Raw genomic sequence first — 21,506 nt, 5'->3', positions numbered from 1 at the left:
ATTTTGCTCCTTAAATTAAGGAAAAATTGGGATTTTTATAACAAAACTTTTTAAATACTAAAAACAAAAAATAGAAAGTATTGAAAAATAAAAATGTAATCTGTTCGCTGTATACTAACAATGAAAACTAAATTGGCTTAGTTAGTATATGTTTATGGAACACCAAGGATTGCTTTCCTTTTTCTTCATATATGCCAAGGTGACATGTTTATTCAAGTGTTGACTGGTGATAGATTTGGAATATCCCCATAGTTAGGCAATATATTTCTCAGTTTCATTTCCAGGTTTATCCAGCTCTCCATCCCCAAATGCAGTCCCAAGCTATAATTCTTATGCTTCAGCCAACCCTGTGAGCCAAGACATGGCCCCATATTTCCCAAACTAATCCTAAAGATTGCAATTTCTTACTTTATTAACCCAATCTTCCACCCACCCCTGACCCAATCATCACAGGTCTTTGTCTTTCACCTATTTTTTTTTTTTTACAAAAGGTTTGTCCTTGTCAGCTTTACTGACTGGCTGTGAAGTTAGTTCTACTTCAAATGAAACCGAGTTCCTTTACCTGAATTAGAGTATACTATCTGCTTTGTATCACCTCAGAGCATATGATATTCTAAGGAGAGGGAATTTTCTTATCAGAAGGTAGCCAAATTTTGGTATTCTGAATCTACAGTTTCTGCCTTAAGGGGGGATTTAAAGGTTTCCACATTTCTGTTCTCCAATAACAATTGTTGGAAAACTGGAGGAAAAACTTCACCCAAGAGTTTTTGAGGCAAGAGAGGTTCATTCAGAAGGAGAGAGATATTGGTACTAAGTGTTCAGAAGGGGAAGGTGACTCTTTCTGAGAGACAAGGATATCAGAGTCTACTTGCATGCAGCTCCTTTAGTGGGGAATGGCTCAGTGATGCTGTGAAATATCAACCCACTTCACACTGCAGCCTAGAGGGCAGTGCTATATAGGTCTTTGCAGTTGAGCCTGCACTCAGTGAGTGGTGTCACCATGATAGGCTTATGGAGCCTGTCAGTGGATCAGTGCCCAACATACAGCAAAAGATAAGCTGCAATAACAGGGTATCATGAGGCATAAGGAGATAGTAACTTCCACAAAATAAGTACAAGCCCACACTCTCCACTCCCCTCTCAATTCTGGGCAGGTACCAACTATACCTCCTCCAGATCCTTAGATATTTCTAGGGAAGAAAATATCCCCCTCTATTAAATAGAACAAACATAATTTTTTACAACTCCAGATGGTGGGGACTTGGAATATGATTTGGTTTTAGAACAAATAAAAAAACTATTTAGCATATGGAGCAGTTCATATTGGCTGTTCAGTTGATCTAGTCTTGGTCTCTCAAGCAGCTCTGTTTCTGATAGAAAATGCCATCATACCCTGCTGGAACCCGTCTGAATCCTGTCAGGTCTACTGACAGTTAGAAGTAGAGTTCTCATCTTTCAGTTTCTAAAATCCTTTTTCTATTGAACTGCCCACTAAATTCCTGTTTTTCTGTCAATGAGAAATCTCTGAATTCTCATCTTATTTGCAAAACAGAAATGAATGACAGATATTAAGTTTAATTACTATTGAGGGTGAGGAGACTAGCTCTGTCCACTGCCACCGACCCCTTTAAAATTTCCCCAGATGCTCATAAATGGTACCAATCTAGAATTCTTTGACTCTAAGTTAACAACTTGAAAACTGTTTTGCCAACCATTAAAGTATTAGTGAATGTCCACTAAAAATAAAAGTTAAGGTTTAGTTAGACCTCCTAATAAAATTTACTTAGTTGTGTCTATATATCTGTACCAGTTGTATATTTTATATTTTAATTTTATTATGTATGCTACATATTCTCAAATGTTCTCATTGTGTCTCAGTCTTTTCATTATCTCAGTTTGAAATATTAAAACAACTTAACCTTATGATGATTCTCAGTTCTTCCATTAACCACCTCAGTGATATTGGACAAACACTTCTCCTTTCTGGACCTTATTCAACTATAAGATAATTTTTGTTAAATTATTTTTAAGAATCCTTATAGTTCTGACTGTCAGGGTAATTTGAAAACACTATGAAATATGGTTCAGTGGCCAAGGAAATGCCTTCTTTAATTTCTTTCTAAGGAGTTAAATAGTTAAATTGTTTAAATATATTATTTTTTTATTACTCTTATCACTTTAGGATTTTAATATATTATCAGTTGCTAAAGGAAGAATAATATTATATACCGAAACAGGTATTTTCCAAAAATATATAAATGCTTAAGTGCCTTTACAAATTATGTGTGTCTGAATTCTTTGCCTAGTTTTAAATAGTGAATGTATTCTTTTATAATGCAGGTTCATAAATGTTTGTGTGGTTCATACAAAATGAAATTATTTGAAATAATGAGCTTCCTTTATATAGTTGAGAGGTTATTGACTGACTATCTTGTTTTCTTTTGCCAGTATTATGCTTCCATTTTGGGGGCCAAAATTTAAAAATAGATTTCATGTTTTACAAAAATACATTTCTCAGTGCCTGTTTGAAAAATTGCATAATCTGTTAACTCTGGTCCCACATTCACATGTAGTAATGATTGGCCAAGGTGAAACAGCAGCTGTCCCTTTAGGCAGGACATAGGTTTAGGGTCATTCCCTGGTTCCCATCACTCACACTCACACTTCACTCATTGTTACCTACCTGGGATTTCAGCCAATATATTTATCTGCATTTATTAGGACTAATAATATTAAATGAAAATAAACCTTTCCTCTGCATTTATTATAAAAAAGGTTTGGATTTCTTGTCACCCAAAATTAGCATGGTTTTCCTCAAGCTTTCTAAAATGAGGAATGTGAAACTTTGATTGGCATAAGGTCCAAACAAAGACAGGCATTGAGTTATATATTCTTCACAAAGAAAATTTAGTATTATATTTTCTTCATTTAAATTTGAATGCCAATTAAACGGACATAATATCTTCATTATAACTCCTGATATAATATTTTTCATTATAAGAAAAATCCTTAGAGGATTAGTAAATTACTTAAAAAGTAGGTGTTGCCTTTCTTTTCCTTTTTTCCCCTTCCTTCTTAAAATGTATTTAATTTTGAAGAAGAAATCTGGAACCAGTTGAATCAGAAAATTACCTGATGTCTCAGTTATATTTCTGTTCTTCCCACTCGGGAGTCTCACATGAAGGGCAGAATTAGGAAATAATGTGTTGTGTCCATGGAAGTTCATGTGGAAGGAAACAGAAAGAGACCTTAAGGTATTCCAAGCTTTCTGGAGTTGCATTACTCAAAAGTTGCAAAAATTTGTTTTCTTTGATACTGTACCACATTGCCCAGCCTCCTGAATCGGCCACTTGGCATAGATAATTAGTTTTTCTGGGTTTCATTGTTTGCTTGTTCTGCTTTATTTTGTTTTGAGAATTTGGTAGTGATGCTAGAGACAATGAGACAACTTGAGATGTTTTCAAGCAGATATACAAATAGGAAAATCCCTTCACTATGGTAACTTACAAGGCTTGCTTCCTTCTCACAGATTATTTCTGATTAAAATACTGTCAAAAAGTGACATTAGCCAGTCTAGCAGATGCAGTACAGGTAGTTTTAGAGTGCATTACAGAAAAATATGTTAGATATTTAAATTCATTTGTATATGAGGTTATAAAATCCAAGGCCTATCTGTGTCTTATTTCTTGGATATGCTTACTGATTCATCTGTAGTACGTGACAATTTAGAGGTTTAGGGGTGTACAGTCACTGTAATGAAGACAGATGCAAATTACTCAGGAAGAGCCAAATTGTAAGGTTTATACATTTAAGCAAGGTACATGATGATACGTAGCCCTTATTTTACTATTTTTAGATGAGTGCCTCTCAAAATCTTAAGCTGTATCTACATAAGCTTCCACATTTGCTAAGCTGATAGATTTAGGACTATTTACTACATTGTTCTTTAGTCCACATAGAATGAGAAATTATATTCACATTATGCAACTACTTTTATAGTTAGACAGGATAAAGTTTTAAAATATTTTTTTAAATAGTGTATTTAGTACACAATTTAAATTTCAAAAATAGCAGTTAATGTTGAAATAAATTTCTAGGCTCAAGATAGAGCCATTCCTGTTCCAGCCTGGAGTGTCACGTGAACAACCCAAAACTTAGATAACTTTCATGGCTCTGTAAATGCTCTGCTTGATCAGAACTGCAGTATGTCTAGCCAGCCAATCCCACGTGCCAAGGCAACTCTGGGCCCGTCTCACCCCAAACATGGTTGACTACATTGCCCCAGCCAATCAGATATTTTCTATTTTTCTTTGCTTACTCTTTATTATTAATCCTATAAAAGCTCCTTTGTTTTGTCCCTTTTTGCAGTTTTCTGAAAGGAGACTCTGCTTCACAAAACATTACAAAAAGTTGGTTTGTATCACCAAAATTGTCATCTTTAACCATTTTTTTTTTTTGTAGGTAATTATTTTTTATTGAAGGGTAGTTGACACACAGTATTACATTACATTAGTTTCAGGTGTACAACACAGTGATTCATCATTTATATACATGATAATTCTAGGTGCCAGCTATCACCATACCAAGTTGTTACAATATTTTGACTATGTTCCTTATGCTATACATTACATTCCGATTACTTATTTATTTTACAATTGGAAGTGTGTACTATTTTTTTTGTTTGTTTTTTGTTGTGAGGGCATCTCTCATATTTATTGATCAAATGGTTGTTAACAACAATAAAATTCTGTATAGGGGAGTCAATGCTCAATGCACAATCATTAATCCACCCCAAGCCTAATTTTCGTCAGTCTCCAATCTTCTGAAGCATAACGAACAAGTTCTTACATGGAGAACAAATTCTTACATAGTGAATAAGTTACATAGTGAACAGTACAAGGGCAGTCATCACAGAAACTTTTGGATTTGCTCATGCATTATGAACTATAAACAGTCAGTTCAAATATGAATACTCATTTGATTTTTATACTTGATTTATGTGTGGATACCACATTTCTCTCTTTATTATTATTATTTTTAATAAAATGCTGAAGTGGTAGGTAGATACAAGATAAAGGTAGAAAACATAGTTTAGTGTTGTAAGAGAGCAAGTGTAGATGATCAGGTGTGAAAACAAAACAAAACAGCAAAAAAAAAAAAAAAAAAAAATGGCTGCTGGCTTTTCTTATGTCCTCCAGCGCCAGGCCTCCGGTACCCTCTCACCGTTCTTGCTGCCCTGTTTCCCTAGTACCCAGGGTCCTGCGCATGCACGGTGTCTGCGCTCTGGCCCGGATGGCTGGGGCTGGGTGTTCGGCAGTCCTGGGCTCCGTCTCCCTCCCGCTCTGCCTGCTCTTTTCCCGCCGGGAGCTGGGGGGAGGGGCGCTCGGGTCCCGCGGGGCCGGGGCTTGTATCTTACCCCCTTCGCGAGGCGCTGGGTTCTCTCAGGTGCGGATGTGGTCTGGATATTGTCCTGTGTCCTCTGGTCTTTATTCTAGGAAGAGTTGTCTTTGTTATATTTTCATAGATATATGTGGTTTTGGGAGGAGATTTCTGCTGCTCTACTCATGCCGCCATCTTGGCTCCTATTTGCCCTCCTTCATTTTTGGTATTGATAATTTATGTCTTCCTTATTTTTTCTTGCATGCCTATGTACAGATTTATCAATTTTATTGACCCTTTCAAAATAAAGCTCTTATTTAATTTAGTTTTCTGTTGTTTGACTCTTTTCGTTTTCCTGAGTTTCAGTCTTATCTTTTGTTAAGGTTTAATTTGCTTTATTCCTAACTCCTATAGTGGAAATAAACCATTGAGTTTTAGACTTTTCTTTTTTGTTCAAATAAGTATTTGAAATCATAAATTTCACTGTGCACTTCATTAGCTGCATTCTACAAATTTTGATATGTATTTTTATTACCACTCAGTTGAAATTATTTCCCATGTGATTTTTTTCTTTGACCCTTGTGTTCTTTAGACAAGTGTTTCTTAATTTTATTTACACATATATTTCTTTAGATTTGTGTTTCTTAATTTTTAAGATTTCTTTATTAATTTATAACTTGCTAATGTTGTAAGTAGAGATTTTTGTAAGATTTCAGTAGTTTCAAAATCTATTGGATCCTGTTTAGTGGACTAGCATATAGTCTTGCTGAACATTCCATGTATATTAGATGTAGTTTTTTTTTAAATGTCAAGTAAGTTAAGATCGTTGAAATTATCATTCAGATTTTCTATACCCTTACAGATTTTCTAGATCAGTGCTTTCCAAGAAGCTTATCTGTGGTGATGGAAATGTTCTACCTATGCTGTCCGACATTGTAATCACTAGCCACATAGAGCTATTGTGCACTTGACATTTTTATTCCATTGAGTTTCATTCTTATCTTTATTATCTCCTTTCTTATTTTCACTTTGGAGTTAATTTGCTTTGTTCCTTAGCTCCTTAAAGTGAAAACTTAGCCAATTGACTTTGGCCACAACAATTTAAAAGGAAAAGAGGTATGACACCTCTGTGGAGCCAGTACATACATGCTATTGCTGCATTCCCTTTTTCCCTCTGCTATCAGATTGGCAGTGATCCATATAAGGAAATATAGATAACATCAGCCAACCCTCAACTGACATGACTGTGAGAGAGAAGTAACCTTTATTGTTGAAAAATTAATGGGGTTGTTTGTAACCCTCAAGATAATCTAATCCAGAGTTTCTCAATGTCAGCATTTGTTTCGTAGTGGGGTGGATAATTCTTTGATGTAGGGGACTGCCCTGTGAATTGCAGATTTTAGTGGATTAGCATATAGTCTTGCTGAATATTACATGTACATTCTAGAAGCACCCTTTCTTCCACTGTGAAAAACTGTATTGTCTCCAGAAATTGTCACATGTCCCCTAGGAACAAAAGCTACTGCTAGCTGAGAGCTATCAATAATCTATCCTGACTCCTACACAATTATACACATGGGAGTAACAGTATAAAAATGAAGGTCTATACCATACTATATCCAAAAATCAACTCTGGATTAAAGGCCTATAGGTGAGACACAAAAGTATATAACATTTATAAGATAATATAGGAGAATTTTTATTTCTGCAGGTGGAGAAGATTTCCTTAAAAAGACATGAAAAACATAAACAATAAAATATAGGATTAATAAATTTGATAACCTTTAAAATTATCTATTCATCAAAACATTCTAAAGAGAATGAAAATATAAGCCACAGACTTTGAGAAACTATCTGCAATACATAAAACCAATAAAGATCAGCATATGAAATATCCATATATTTCTCCAAGTGACTATTTAAAACTCTGAATTACTCAATAGAAAAATCGACAAAATAACAAGAAAAATTTTACAAAAGAAAAATTTTATGTGACTACACAGCATTTATGTAGTTATGAAAGAATGCTCAATCCCATTACTAATCAGGAAGATGCAAATTAAAACCACAGTGAGATAGATCATATTCATCAGATCAAAAAAGTCTAAGTATCTGACAATATCAGATTTGGCAAAATATGAACCAATGGAACTCTTATCCTCTCTTGTAAATGTGTAAATTGGAACAATCTGAAAATAATTTGTAGCCATCATTAATAGACTTTCAAGCTGTTCACAGAAATTTCTTATCTTCTCCTTGGCATATGCTAAAATTACACCACCTCTTAAAGTTAAGTGTGGCTATGTGAGCAGTATCATTTTCAAAGGGGAGGTTTTAAGACCTGTGAGTGATTTAATGAGTTTCCCCCCTCTTTTCCATGGTGACTGATAACATCTCCTGAAGGAAGAAGATGTGGAAGAGAGACTCTCCCCACCCAGATCCCTATCTAAGATGAAACAGAACATATCTTCTCTATGTATTCCTTTATTTCACAAACTATTTTTAAAGCCATCAATAATAATCCTGACACACAACAGTCCATAAAACAGATTGAATCATGAGTAATAAATAAACCTTTGATCTTTTAACCACTAAGATTTTGGAGGTCATTCTAGTCCATTATGAATGCTATTGTATTACTAACTAAAGTTGAACATAGTTATTAGCCAGCAATTCCAATAGTTGGTATTTGCCCTATAGACTCTGCACAAAGAAGCCATCTAGAAGAATGTTTTACAAGAACATTACAATAGTAGAAAAAAATATTGGAAAAAATGGAATATCTAGCAACTATAAAAAAATAAAGTGTAGTATAGTCATACAATGAAATCCATTGAGTGAATTATTGATACATACATAGCCAAATACATCAACATAGATAAATATCGAAGTACATTTTTGAGAGTAAGAAGCAAGTCAGAATAGATACAGTAAGATTCCATTTTGTTAAATGCAAAGTATGAAGAATTCATGGAAGTTGCATGTTGTATTAGAATTCATGCACAAGTTGTTAGAATATAGAGAAAACATAGGAAGTGATCAATACAAAATTCAGGATAGTAGCTTTCTCTGGGTAGTGGAGGAGAAAGCAAAATATACTCAAGAAAGTGCAATAGAGCTTTTAACTAGTACAGGTTTCCTCTGCTATCCAAAAGTAGAGCAGGAATATGAAAACTTGTGTATGCCAAAATTACAAAATATCTACATTAGTACAGCAATGGCTTTTTCTGTAAATGTGAAAATCATCTTTGAATTTCTTTTGGTTAGCAAAACATAGGTATTTCATAAAAATGAAGAGGCATAATGTAAGAAAGCAGGGGATGCCTATAATATTCTATTTCTTAATCTGAGTGATGGAAGTTATGGATGTCCATGTTATTATTATACTGCAACCTATCCTTATACATTACATGTATCTTCTCTATGTATTCCTTTATTTCACAAACTATTTTTAAAGCCGTCAATAATAATCCTGACACACAACAGTCCATAAAATAGATTGAATCATATTTTGATAAATGGCCTATATAACTCCTTAAGAAAGGTCTGATTTCATTGTCCAAGAACACAGATGGAGATGAAATTGATGATATCCTAATTCTGTTTAGATTTTTGTGGGATGTTGAGCAATTCACTTCTTAGTTCTATTTCCATTTTTATGTTTATGGAATAGCAGTGATATACCAGTTTATTTGAAGATTAATGTTTACAAAACACCTTGTACCTGTAATAGTAACATATCCTGTATTAAAATGTGATATTACCACTGAAAATAATTTATTAAAAATTTATCTTATCTTCTAATGGTACTTCTTGAATGAGTGATGAAAATTTGGGCAATCTAGATCATCATTGGCCTGGTTATAAGTGATGATAAGAAACATTTAGCTTAATGGAAGAGATTTTAAAAAATGATAGCAATTAAATTTTTGAAAGCTGAAGTTCAAACACATACCAAACTATGAAAATACTTTAATAGTGCTTTTTGTATGATGAAAAAATCTGTCAGGAACATACAAATCCATAGGAAGAGTGTTTTGAATGGAGTATAAACATACAACCTTCCTACTTAGGGTGTTAGCACTGAATGCCAAAATGCCATGCTGCTAGCTCTTGGTGTTAACTCTTAAAGATGACAGGTAACCATCCACACAACATTAGTTTTTTCAAACAGTCATGACAAGATATTGTCACTGCCAAAAGCACAGTTAAGTTACCAGTTTCCCATTTTTTAAAGTGCATGAGGTCTAGTACAATGCTTTCTTCAAAGACAGGTAATTAAAGAGAGGAGATTAAGTCAGGCCTGAATGAGACAGGGGTTAGTAGAGAATTGACTCCAGTGTAGGGGAGCACAGATATAATGTCTGTGGTAACGTGATGATATCAGGTAGGATGTGAGTTAGCAACAATTATCTCTGGGGTATGACCTGATGTGTGGAAGCACTCTAGTGGTATTATCTGGAAAATTTTACATCAAGGAAATCCATGCATGTTCTAACTGGACCTCAGTCAAAGCCAGGCATATAGGGCCCTGTCTAAACAAAGAGAAGTCACAGATTAGGATTTAGCAGGCTGGAAGGCTGAGTAGAGTTTGCTAGCATGGAGTTGAAATGCAAATCTGAACCCAAATTAAAGAAAAGATAAAATGTGGCTATTAGCTTTCTCTGTGTTAACATAAATATTTAGGTTTACACTAACAGCATTACATTTTTGTTCTAAACCCATCTCAACTATGAATGGAAATTTGAATAGTCTATCAGACTTATGTGATTTCCTATTTTTATACCACAGTTAAATTTTCAAGGTGAAGGACCTCTGTACCTGTAATTGGCCAGATCAAAAAGAAGGGACTGGTTATAAAAACCATACTGTTCACTAAGCTACATTTATAGATATTGAAAACTTTGTATTTAATTATCTAAACCTGTTTTGAAAAATATAATTTCCTGGGGACTACTTATAATCGATATTTCAGAACTGTGATGGGTATTTTCTATTTGTCCTTCTAGTTTTACTTTCACAACTTCCAAATCCTCTTTGTGACCAAGAAGGCTGACATCTAGGAATTGATTAAATGGACAACCTTGTCCTCTGGCTTCTGGAAGGGATTGTCCAAGTGAAACTCCTGCACTAAGTTAGAGGGCAGGAGGGAAATGAGATTGGTTATTTATTCCCTATGTTAGCTATTCTTCAAAGTTATCTCCCAACAGTTCCTCCCTTCCTTGTACATACATGCCACCCTTCACAACAAGAGTTGGAGCTTATTTCTTCTTTCCTTAAATCTGGGCTAGCCTATGACTAGCTTCTACAAATATAATGTGGCAGAAGGACATTTTAGGCCTCCCAAGCCCAGGCCAAAAAGAACTGGAAATTTCTACTTGCTGCCTCCTGCAACTCAGCCAATATGCTGCGAGAAGGCCAAGGTAGATGGAGGCACCACAAAAAATGAGAACTGAGGTACTCTAGCTACATCAAGTACTACTTAACAGCCAGATGTGTGAGTCATTGTGTTAGCTTTTGGTGTAAGCCAGTCTCAAATATGGTACCCAATATAAGTTGTTTCCTGTCATTCATATTCTTGTGTGCTTTCCTCTCACATTGTACCCGTGCTGGTTTGTATGACCACCTGAATACTATAGAGATGACAATAGGTCAATTCCAAGATTATAAACTGCTCTGTGGTTTTCATTTTAGTGGCCTTATCTCAGATCACTCACTTGGAGAAGCCAGCTGCCGTTTCATGAGGACACTCAGGCTGCCATCAGAGAGGGTCTGTAAGGTAAGAGACTTAGACCTATCTACAAACACATGAAGTGGACCTACCAGACTCCAGATGATGGCAATTCATCTGACAACTCGACTGCAATCTCAGGAGAGACTCTGCACCAGAACCACCCAGCTAAGCTGTTCCCAGATTCCTGACCCATAAAAACTGTGAGAGAATAAAATTTTACTGTCTTCAGCTGCTAAGTTTTGGAGTAATATATTACATACCAATAACTAACTAATGCATCCATCTTAGGCATTTGAATTCAAATGAGCTCCCAGATAATTGTAACCCCTCCTGACAAGAGGAGCAGAAAAGGCTATCTGACCCAATTTAACATATAGAATAATTAGAGATAATTTATTTTAAATAGAGACATTTATTTGAAACCATTACATTTTATTTTTTATTTTTTTCAGCAATAGATAACCAAAACATAAATTGGTACCAAATACGATCTAAAACATATGGCATTGGTTTTGGGACCTGGTAGTGGGTTTAGGCTGTAAGAGCATCAAGGAGAGTCGATGGTATCTGGTAAGACAGTGAGGAAATGTTATTTGAGCCTGCAACAACAGTGAGTTTGTTTGACACTGGAGGATGACGATACTGTAATTTGTGGCAGTATGAAAGAAAATATATCTAATGAACTTCTGTATTTGGTTAAGGAGGTTTCTAGGCAGAATGTTGTAAGAGTCAACTGGTTTCCTAAGGTATATACGATCATTAATAGGGTGAAATCAACTAAAGAAGGAACCATTCACTTTTCAAGCAGTATCTAGAGTACAGGTCAGCAGTTTCTGTATTGGGCTGGATAATAAATATTTTAGGCTTTTCAAGCTGTATGAAGTTGAGTAGCAATTACACAACTCTGAAGTTATAGCCCTTAAACAAAAACAACTAATGTTTAACAGTAGCTTTTAAGGCACTGAATAACTTTTCCTTTAAAAAGAAAACCTTTAAAAATTTTCAACATATTTTTAAATTGTTCCTTAAAATAAAAAATTTTATATTTAGTTTCCCACCCCTTATTAACAAGCTAAGATCAAGTTGATCTTCTAATTGTTACTTTAAATTGAGTGAAGATCAGCAGTTTGGTAAATGAATTATTGATTAAGCATCTACTATAAATGATAGAATATTATATTCATGTCAGTAATGCTAGGTATCTTGTAAATTTGTCAGTATATTTGGTAATTTTTAACTTAGATTTTTAACAATTAAGGTTATATTTAACATTTTATTAAGGTTTGCCCAGAACATATTCAGGTTATGCCGATTGTCTCATTATTACTATTATTTTTTTTTTCTTCAGTCTTTTATTTTTCTAAAGGCAAGATGCTAGAGAGTCACCACTTGTCCTCTCTGTGTCATACTGTCCTCCCCATGCTCCCCCCTTATATTATATGTGCCAATCATAATGCCTCTTATTCCCCTTCTCCCTCCCTTCCCAGTCCCTTTCCCTTTGGCAACTGTTAGTCCATTCTTGGGTTCTGTGCTTCTGCTGCTATTTTGTTCCTTCAGCTTTTGCTTTGTTCTTCTGCTCCACAGATGAGTGAAACCATTTGGTACTTGTCTTTCTCCACCTGGCTTATTTCACTGAACATAATACCCTCTAGCTCCATCCATGTTGTTGCAAATGGTAGGATTTGTTTTCTTCTTATGGCTGAATAATATTCCATTGTGTATATTAACCACATCTTCTTTATCCATTCATCTACTGATGGACACTTAGGTTGCTTCCATTTCTTGGCTATTGTAAATAGTGCTGTGATAAACATAGGGGTGCATATGTCTTCTAGAAACTGGGGTCCTGCATTCTTAGGGTAAATTCCTAGAAGTGGAATTCCTGGGTCAAATGGTATTTTTATTTTGAGCTTTTTGAGGAACTTCCATACTGCTTTCCACAATGGTTGAACTAGTTTACATTCCCACCAGCAGTGTAGGAGGGTTCCCCTTTCTCCGCATCCTCACCAGCATTTGTTGTTACTAGTCTTTTCTATGTTGGCCATCCTAACTCTTGTGAGGTGATATCTCATTGTGGCTTAAATTTGCATTTCCCTGATAATTAGCAATGTGGAGCATCTTTTCATGTGCCTGTTGGCTATCTGAATTTCTTCTTTGGAGAAGTGTCTGTTCATATCCTTCACCCATTTTTTAATAGGGTTGTTTGCTTTTTGTGTGTTGAGGTGTGTGAGTTCTTTATATATTTTGAATGTTAACCTCTTGTGGGATATGTCATTTACAAATAAATTCTCCTAGACTGTAGGATGTCTTTTTGTTCTGCTGATGATGTCCTTTGCTGTACAGAAGCTTTTTAGCATGATGTAGTCCCATTTGTTTATTTTTTACTTTGTTTCCCTTGCCCAAGGAGATGCATTCAGGAAAAAGTTGCTCATGTTTATATTTAAGAGATTTTTGCCTATGTTTTCTTCTAAGAGTTTTATGGTTTCATGACTTACATTCAGGTCTTTGATCCATTTTGAGTTTAATTTTGTGTATGGGATTAGACAATAATCCAGTTTCATTCTCTTGCATGTAGCTGTCCAGTTTTGCCAACATCAGCTGTTAAGGAGGCTGTCCCCATTGCCTCATTATTACTATTACCATTATTATTATTGCCCTCTCTTATTCACAAAACTGTACTTCTTTGAGTGATAAATTATCTGGTCACCTTATCTCAAGTGGTAGTTATATTTAAGACAAAATTATGCATACTCATGTCAGAAAAGAATATTAGAAATGTTTAAATATTTTAAAGGCTAGTTTTTAGGTTTTTGTTGTTGGCCAAATAACAGGGTCAAAGTATCTTTAAGTGTATTTGAAATATTAAGAAAGTTAACATGAATTTAAAAAATAATTTATATAACTTTATAACTACTTTAGACCTAATTGGTTGAAAACGCACATTTTTCAAGATGAAGTAAGCTTAATGGTAAAATTATATCCCATAAATTGACTTTCATAATTTTTGTCTATGGAATACTTTCCTTTTACTTGAAGACAAATGAGGTTTGAAACCACAAAGTAAATTAAGGGTTTTCTTGATCAGTAGTTACATAAATTAGAGGGAATGTCAGTTTTATATTAGTATTTAATAATAAGTTCATTAAACTTTGAAAGCCGGTTTGTTTACATATTATGTAAATTGATTTTGAAATAAAGTTTAGAGATTTAGATGATGTTTACATTATGTCAATTTCTAAGTTTACATATGCCACATAAATTTTGTTGCCTAGATGACAGCCCCTAGTTAAGGTTGAATTTGGAAAAAATAGAAAAATGGTAGAATAATCATTAGGAAGCTTTTCAAAATTAAATTTGAACCTCACTTTATTCCATCATCTTCATTCTTTTATAGTTTAAAAGGAAAGAAAGAGATCCTATGTACTGACATGAAAAAAATCTCTGTGATGGTTGTTCTCTTTCGGAACCTTGTTTGCCAGCCCTACCCCTTGCTCAAACTCATCCTCTGATCTTGTGACTCTTGCCCCTATGAATGCACCACTCAGTCTCTCTTGATTTTCCTATCAGATAAAGGACTGGTGTCCAAAACATACAAAGTATTCTTAAAACTCAACAATAAGAAAACTAATAACCCATTTAAAAAATGGGCAAAATTTCTTGTCACTTCACCAAAGAATATATACAAATGGCAATAAAGCATATGAAAAGAAGCTCCATATCATATGTCATGAGAGCAATGCAAATTAAAATGAGATACCTCTAAACATATATTACAATGGCCCCATCCAGAACATTGACAACATCAAATATTGGTGAAGATATGAAGCAACAGGAACTCTCATTCAGTGCTCATGGGAATGCAAAATGGGATAGATGCTTTGGAAAACATTTTGGCAGTTTTTTTTTTTAAGGAATCTAAATACAGTCTTGCTCTACATAGCACTTCCACTCCTAGGTATTTACTCAACTGATCTGAAAATGTATGTCTGCAAAAGAAAAATCTTCATGTAAATGTTTATAGTAGTTTTATTCATAATTACCAAAAATTGGAAGCCACAAAGATGTCCTACAATAGATGAATGATAAACAAATTGTGGTACATCTATGAAATGGAATGTTATTTGTTGGTAAAAGAAATGAGCTGTCAACCTAGGAAAAGACATGAAGCACTCTTGAATGCACATTGCTAAGTGAAAGAGGACATTCTGAAAAGGTTACATACATATAGTTGCAATTGGACATTCTTAAAATAAAATATGAAACTTAAAACTACAGAGACAATAAAAAAATCTAGTGGTTACCAGTGGTTCAGGAGGATAGTGAGAATGTTCTAATAGATGAAAAATAGTTTTTTATTTTAGGGGGTAAAGCTATCCTGTGTGATATTATAATGGTGAAAACATAATATTATATATTTTTCAAAATCCTATAGAACTTTATCTCACAAAGAGTGAACCTTAATGTATGCAAACATTTAAAAACATATGTAAAAGTATGGAGAATCCCAGGATGAAATGCCAACTATGATAAAAGAATCTGACTGTATTACAAGTATACAAAAAAATCTCAGTGAAGGAGATAGGGAGGAAAGTTGCTAACTTCAGAAATGAGTGGAGCTTCTAGTGTACAAGGTAAAACTCTGTACTTTTGTTGATAAAGTTGTTTCTGCTAGGGGTATGAGTTAACACTGTTAATGCTATACATGCATATATACTTGAATTAAATGACTAAATAAATGACTAAGAGATGGTGGAATCCAGGTTTCTCACTGTTAGGTGGAGGTTAGAGATAAGCAAGGCAAAGAACTAGAATGATCCATGTGGTAAAGGATCAGAGCTGGAGACATCAGTATGAGCTCATGTTTAGCTTAATATAGATACAGATGTTACATATAGAAATATTTATAGATATGTGTATATACACAGGTTAGTATACACAGTTATATTTTCTTACTTTGTCAATTGGGTCTTTGCTTTGTCAAACAGGTCCTAGAAGCAATGAAATTCCTGTACTAACAAGTGTATTTAGCATCCAGATCTTGTTTCCAATACTATTCCCCTGAAGAAGGGACCAGGGATTTTTGGATAAATGATTGGTGGTAGGACTGCATCAGGAAATATGTAAGTTTGAAGCACATCATGTAGTGCTAGAAAGTAAGGAAATGTTATAGACTGAATGTGTGTGTCCCCCATCAAATTCATATATTGAATCAAATTCTCAATGTGATGGTATTTGGAGGTGGGGTCTTTGAGAAGAAATTATATCATGAGGATGGAGCACTCATGGATGGGATTAGTGCACTTAAAAGAAGAGGTAAGAGAGGTAGCTCTCTTTCTGTCATGTGAGTATGATGCTAGTCAGCAGTTTACAACCAAGAAGAGGTTCCTCACCAGAACCTAAACTTGTTGGTATCCTGATCTTGACTTCCAGCTTCAAGAATTGTGAGAAATAAACTGCTGTTGTTTATAAACCACCTAGTCTATGATACTTTATTATAGTAGCCTAAACTAAGACAGTAAGTGCTCAAAACAAAACTCTACATTGATGGGGTCTATGTTGAAGGAATAACAGAACCAACTGAAAGAATTACAAATGGTCAAAACTAGATGTTTATTTTGAGCATCAAAATAAATAAAGGAGGATTGGATTATAATTCAAAGTGTAAGATAAATGCCCAGGAGTTCCATGATGATATAAATAAATGACTGCGTAAATAAGTAAATGGGAGAGAAATATCAAATTTCCCTTGTAAAATTACAAGTATTTTATGTAGATACACTGCCCTTTTAAGAGGGGAATATAAACCCCTACTCCTTAAGTGTGGGATGTGTATAGTGACTTACTTCCTAAGAAGGAAGTATGGAAAAGGGGTAAAATGAGCCATGAGAAAATCTGACAAATACTACTTTAGCCATGTGATCAAGGTCAATATCAAAATCAACATTAATAAATTATAAATCCAAGCTGATAGCATGTGCCCTTGGTATCATGTGATAAAGTGTCTCTACTTATATAGTTTTGCTCCCTAAAACCCATCGCCCCAGTTTAGGAATTGAGAAAAAAAAAACAGGCAAATTCTGAGGAGAATCCAGCAAAACTCCTCAAAACTGTCAAGATCATCAATAACAGCAAAAGTCTGAAAAACTGACATAGCCATGAAGAGCCTAAGGAGATACAGCACCTAAATATATAGTATCCTGGATGGGATCTTGGAACAGAAAAAGAATATAAGCTAATAACATAGGAAACTTGAATAAAGTATGGACTCTAGTTAATTATAATGGTTTAACATCAGTTCATCACTTTCAACAAATGTACCATACTGTCAGATGTTAATAATGGGGAAACTGAGTGAAAGTTATGTATGAACTCTGTTTTATCACTGCAGTTTCTTTTCTGTAAATCTAACACTGTTCTAAAAAATAAACTCTACTTTGAAAAAAATGTCCAGCATAGAGTTTGACACGTAGTAGGGTGACAATCAGTGCAAGTTTAGGAAAGGCATACCTTTATGCATTCAAGAACTATACTCTTAAGAACAGAATAAATCATTACAGTTTAAAATAACCAAAAGGATCATCTTGTTCAACTTCTGTGTAAAGAAGGAAAATGAGAACAAATGGTTAAGGACTTGCACAGCATCATGAAGCAGTTAAAAAGTAGGTACTTTCCCGAACAGAATTACTCAGCTAATGAGATTCAAAATTATTGGAGTTATTTATCTGTCTATCTGTTTTATAAACTATCCTTTCTAATTTGAGTAATTTTAACATCTTAAACAAGTAAAGTTGGGACCTGTAGGAACTTTAGTTAGGGACCTTTAAGAGACTGGTTGTACAAGTGCAGATTTTAATAAAGAAGACCCTTTCAGTGTCAATTAACCATTAAATAATTGAAGTTGAAGGATATTAAAAGATGTTATTAAAAGTATATAGAAGCATATTTTCAGATAATGAATGAGGAAAAAACAGGCATTGAAAAAATACATATTTTACATGTTGCCATGTTCTGTTTAGAACTTGGAAAACTGATTCAGTGGAGTTACTATAAACAATTTATTGGAATAATTGAGGAAAAAACAATAAAAGCTTTTGTCTGATAAGGGCCTATAGTTAGTGAAAGGTTTTTCCTTTATAAATCCAAAATTTGGAATGATTATGGATTAGGAGAAATATCTAACACAGGAGTCTCTTTACCAATTAATTCATGGTTGAGCTAAGCCCTAATTTCTTACAGATGCAGGTAGTATGGTATTAAAGTTTTGATATTTATTTCAAAATTTTATATGTTACATATATTTATTGAGTTTTGTGTCATTAAAATAGGTTAGTCACTTTAATAGTTTATTTATAACAAGAAAAGCTCAATTATGTCTAGGAACTCATGCTTTATTTTATCACATCTTTTCCATCTGGGTTAGAAATAGATCTAAATGTTAAAAAAATACTATCCTAAGTAGATAAGTCACTAGCTGAACAATGATAAAAATAAAAGTTGCAGAGGAACTAACCAATTTTCAGCATGCTTGCCTAATAAATTAACCATCTTATGCAATGTGTATAGTTTTGATGCATAGGTCATCGATATCTTGCATAAATTGTAAGTTGTAGGGATGGTAAAACCTAGTTACACCATATTCTTCTAAGAGTTGACATCTCCTTACACAGATGATGGCAGTTATTAAATTTTGCATTCAGATCCATATATAAGCTAAAACAATGTTATAGATTATTTGGGAATAGAGGAAAGCTTTAAAAAGAACAATTCACAATGTTAGCTGTTGAAGCAATTTTCAATAAATTTAGAAATAGGTCATAGGAATTCTAACAATCTAAAGAAAGAAACACGTGCCAATTAAAGCTTTCAAACTGACAATTTCATACTTCTCTGGTGTAAAAATTACTTTAATTCTTCAATTTTGATTACTCAAGATTTTTTGCTTGCACTGTGAATGTACCTGTACTATAAGCTATATATGTATTATCTTTTACATAGTTTAATTATTAAGATAATTTTCCATAGCTCATTAAAGTAATAATGTTTCTTTAGAGTGAAAGCCAAAAGTCTGTAAAACTACATTTATAACATACCATTACACTTCTGCCATGATTGTCATCCAGATAAGCAAAAGACAAACAAGAAAATCTTTTATAGAAGGGAAATAACTCAATATATACGAAGTTTCCTTCATTTTCTGCTTTTTACACAATTAGGTTTCTCCATTGTATTTCAATGCCATCTTCTGTCAAATGCTTTTCACAAATCCTTGTGAAATGATTCTGGAACTCAATTAATAAAGAATGTTTCAAATAAATTAATTGTATTCTTAAAAAACACATCTAGAAATACTGATCTGCTCTCCCTCCATCCACATTGTGAAGCTAAGCAGTTTTCTGCAAAGACTGCTGGTGCCCAGCTCTCAGAAGGCACAGCTGCTCCAACTCAAGGGGCTGTAAGAGAAGCCAGTCTAGAGTTTCCAGAGAAGCCAGTCCACAGTTTCCAGTAACCCTGGTGGATGAAGATGACCTATATAACTGGGAGGTGGCCATCCTTGGGTCCCTCAACACCTACTATGAGGGCGGTTCCTTCATAGCACTCCAAGTTCGCCATCTACTTCCCTTACCCCCGGCCGGCCTTTTGGTTCTTCACCAAGATGTGGCAGGTACCCCAACATTCACAAGACATGAGGGGTACGTCCTCATCTCTACCACCCCCTCCACCACCCCCATATGCCGCCTCACGTCTCCCAGCACTCCTGCCCAAATGGACCACCCGGAACAGGAAGTTTCCCTCAGACAGGAGAACCCCACCCAGAACATCACCTCTCGCCTCATGAAAAACAACACTTTCTCATTGGCCAACTTGAACGCATTTGAGTGGAAAGAGACAAAAACAATGCCCCGGAGTACACAGACATCATCATGGACATGCAACAGGACAGCTTGAAGCTGCTCATGATGCAAGCTGAGTATCGCGTGAAGCAAGGCCCGGGCGCCAGACAGGGCTCTGACTTAACGCTGACACGACTCCTGTGAGGCCCGGAGGGCTAAAGCCTGAAGCTGAGGCCGACTGCTGGTTCAGATGATGAGGAGGGCAGAACTAGCCTCGAAGAGCCTTCACACCGGATCCCCCGTCAACTAAACTCGCAGATTTTACCTCAGCAGGTGCGGACTGTGTGGGCTTTTGCAGCACCTCTGTGGGGAAGTTTGGGTTCCTACGGCCAGGATCCTCACTGGCCTTAAACCACCTGATTATGTATCTGGCCTGTTGCTAGGCTACCGCTTCCACACCCTTAGGCAATAAACTATTATTGCGCTATACAGGGAGCTCAGCCTAGTGCTCTGGGCGGAGGCAGAGATGCTAGTGCTCGACCTCCCGCCGGGAGAACAAGCCGGGTAGTAAATCCTTTCACCCCAAAGAACGTTTTGCTGTCAATTTCTTTGGTCACACTGAATCCATAGCGAACTTGCCCGGGGCTGAAACCCATTGGCAAGACAACCCTGACACCGGGACTACGCTCACGGAAGGTTTGTGCTGTCCCTTTCCTTGGGTTTTCATTTTAGTTTTTGATTTCCTTTCCTGTGTTTCTCGTGGGTTTTCTTCTGCTTCAGAAAGAAGGGGCTACCCACTGCCCATCACTCGGAACCGGCTCGTGCTGGACCCCGGGCTGGGGCCTGTCCGGGCGGCTGGAGCCCTGGCTGGGCGCATCCCAACCCATTCCGCATCCCAACCCATTCCGCAGCTCCTGCTGCTTGGAGCCAGGGGCTCGGGGTTCCCAGCTCCCCAGCGGAGAGATTAACTTGTAGTCACCTCTTCTCCCTGGTTGCCTTGGGACCTAAATAAAACGACTTTGTTAGAAAAAAAACAAGTCATCTCTATCAGAGGGACTTACTTTTGGAGAATAGCTCAATGGGACGATATGACCCTTAGTTTTCAGCTGTGTTTGGCCAGCATCAAGGATATTATTTTTTATTTACCAATATTCTTATTTTGTCTTGATTAGACTTCAGCATGTTAAATCAGAGAAATTGTCAGTGTTGTTCAGTTACAATGGATTTTTATTTTCAGTAATTCTTCAGCAAGTAGAAAAGGAAACTTACTTTTTTTTTGGTGTTTTTCTCATTAAAACAAAGGGTCTGTTAATGTCTCTTGCATTAAATTCGATTATTCCTTTACATTTTTCTGACTTCTTCCATTTTTGTTTTTGCTTTTTCTCCACTTAAGTGCCTTTCCTCATTTTAAAGTTAGGTCTTCTAAACTTGAATGTCTCCTGCCAAAATACTTTTTGGCAATCTCTCAGTGTTTTCAGCCCCCATGTGTGTTAGCTTTCAGGATTTTTCAGTCTGTTGGTTTGTTTTTCTTTGAATTCATCTTCCCTTCCCCTTCCAATAGT

General features: G+C 35.4%; 1 long non-coding RNA gene across 2 annotated transcripts in view; it reads left to right on the top strand.

Moving 5' to 3' along the window:
- Positions 1–20,469: 20,469 nt before the first annotated feature.
- LOC130679533 (uncharacterized) overlaps positions 20,470–21,506 on the top strand; it is a 192,241-nt gene continuing 191,204 nt past the window's right edge. For both annotated transcript variants that reach the window (XR_008992526.1, XR_008992525.1), the window contains exon 1: positions 20,470–20,640. This is a non-coding gene — a long non-coding RNA (uncharacterized LOC130679533). The remainder of the gene's footprint in view (positions 20,641–21,506) is intronic.

Source organism: Manis pentadactyla, chromosome 11 (assembly GCF_030020395.1).
Source record: "Manis pentadactyla isolate mManPen7 chromosome 11, mManPen7.hap1, whole genome shotgun sequence".
NCBI lineage: Eukaryota > Metazoa > Chordata > Mammalia > Pholidota > Manidae > Manis > Manis pentadactyla.
This window is presented reverse-complemented; position numbering and strand designations above follow the sequence as displayed.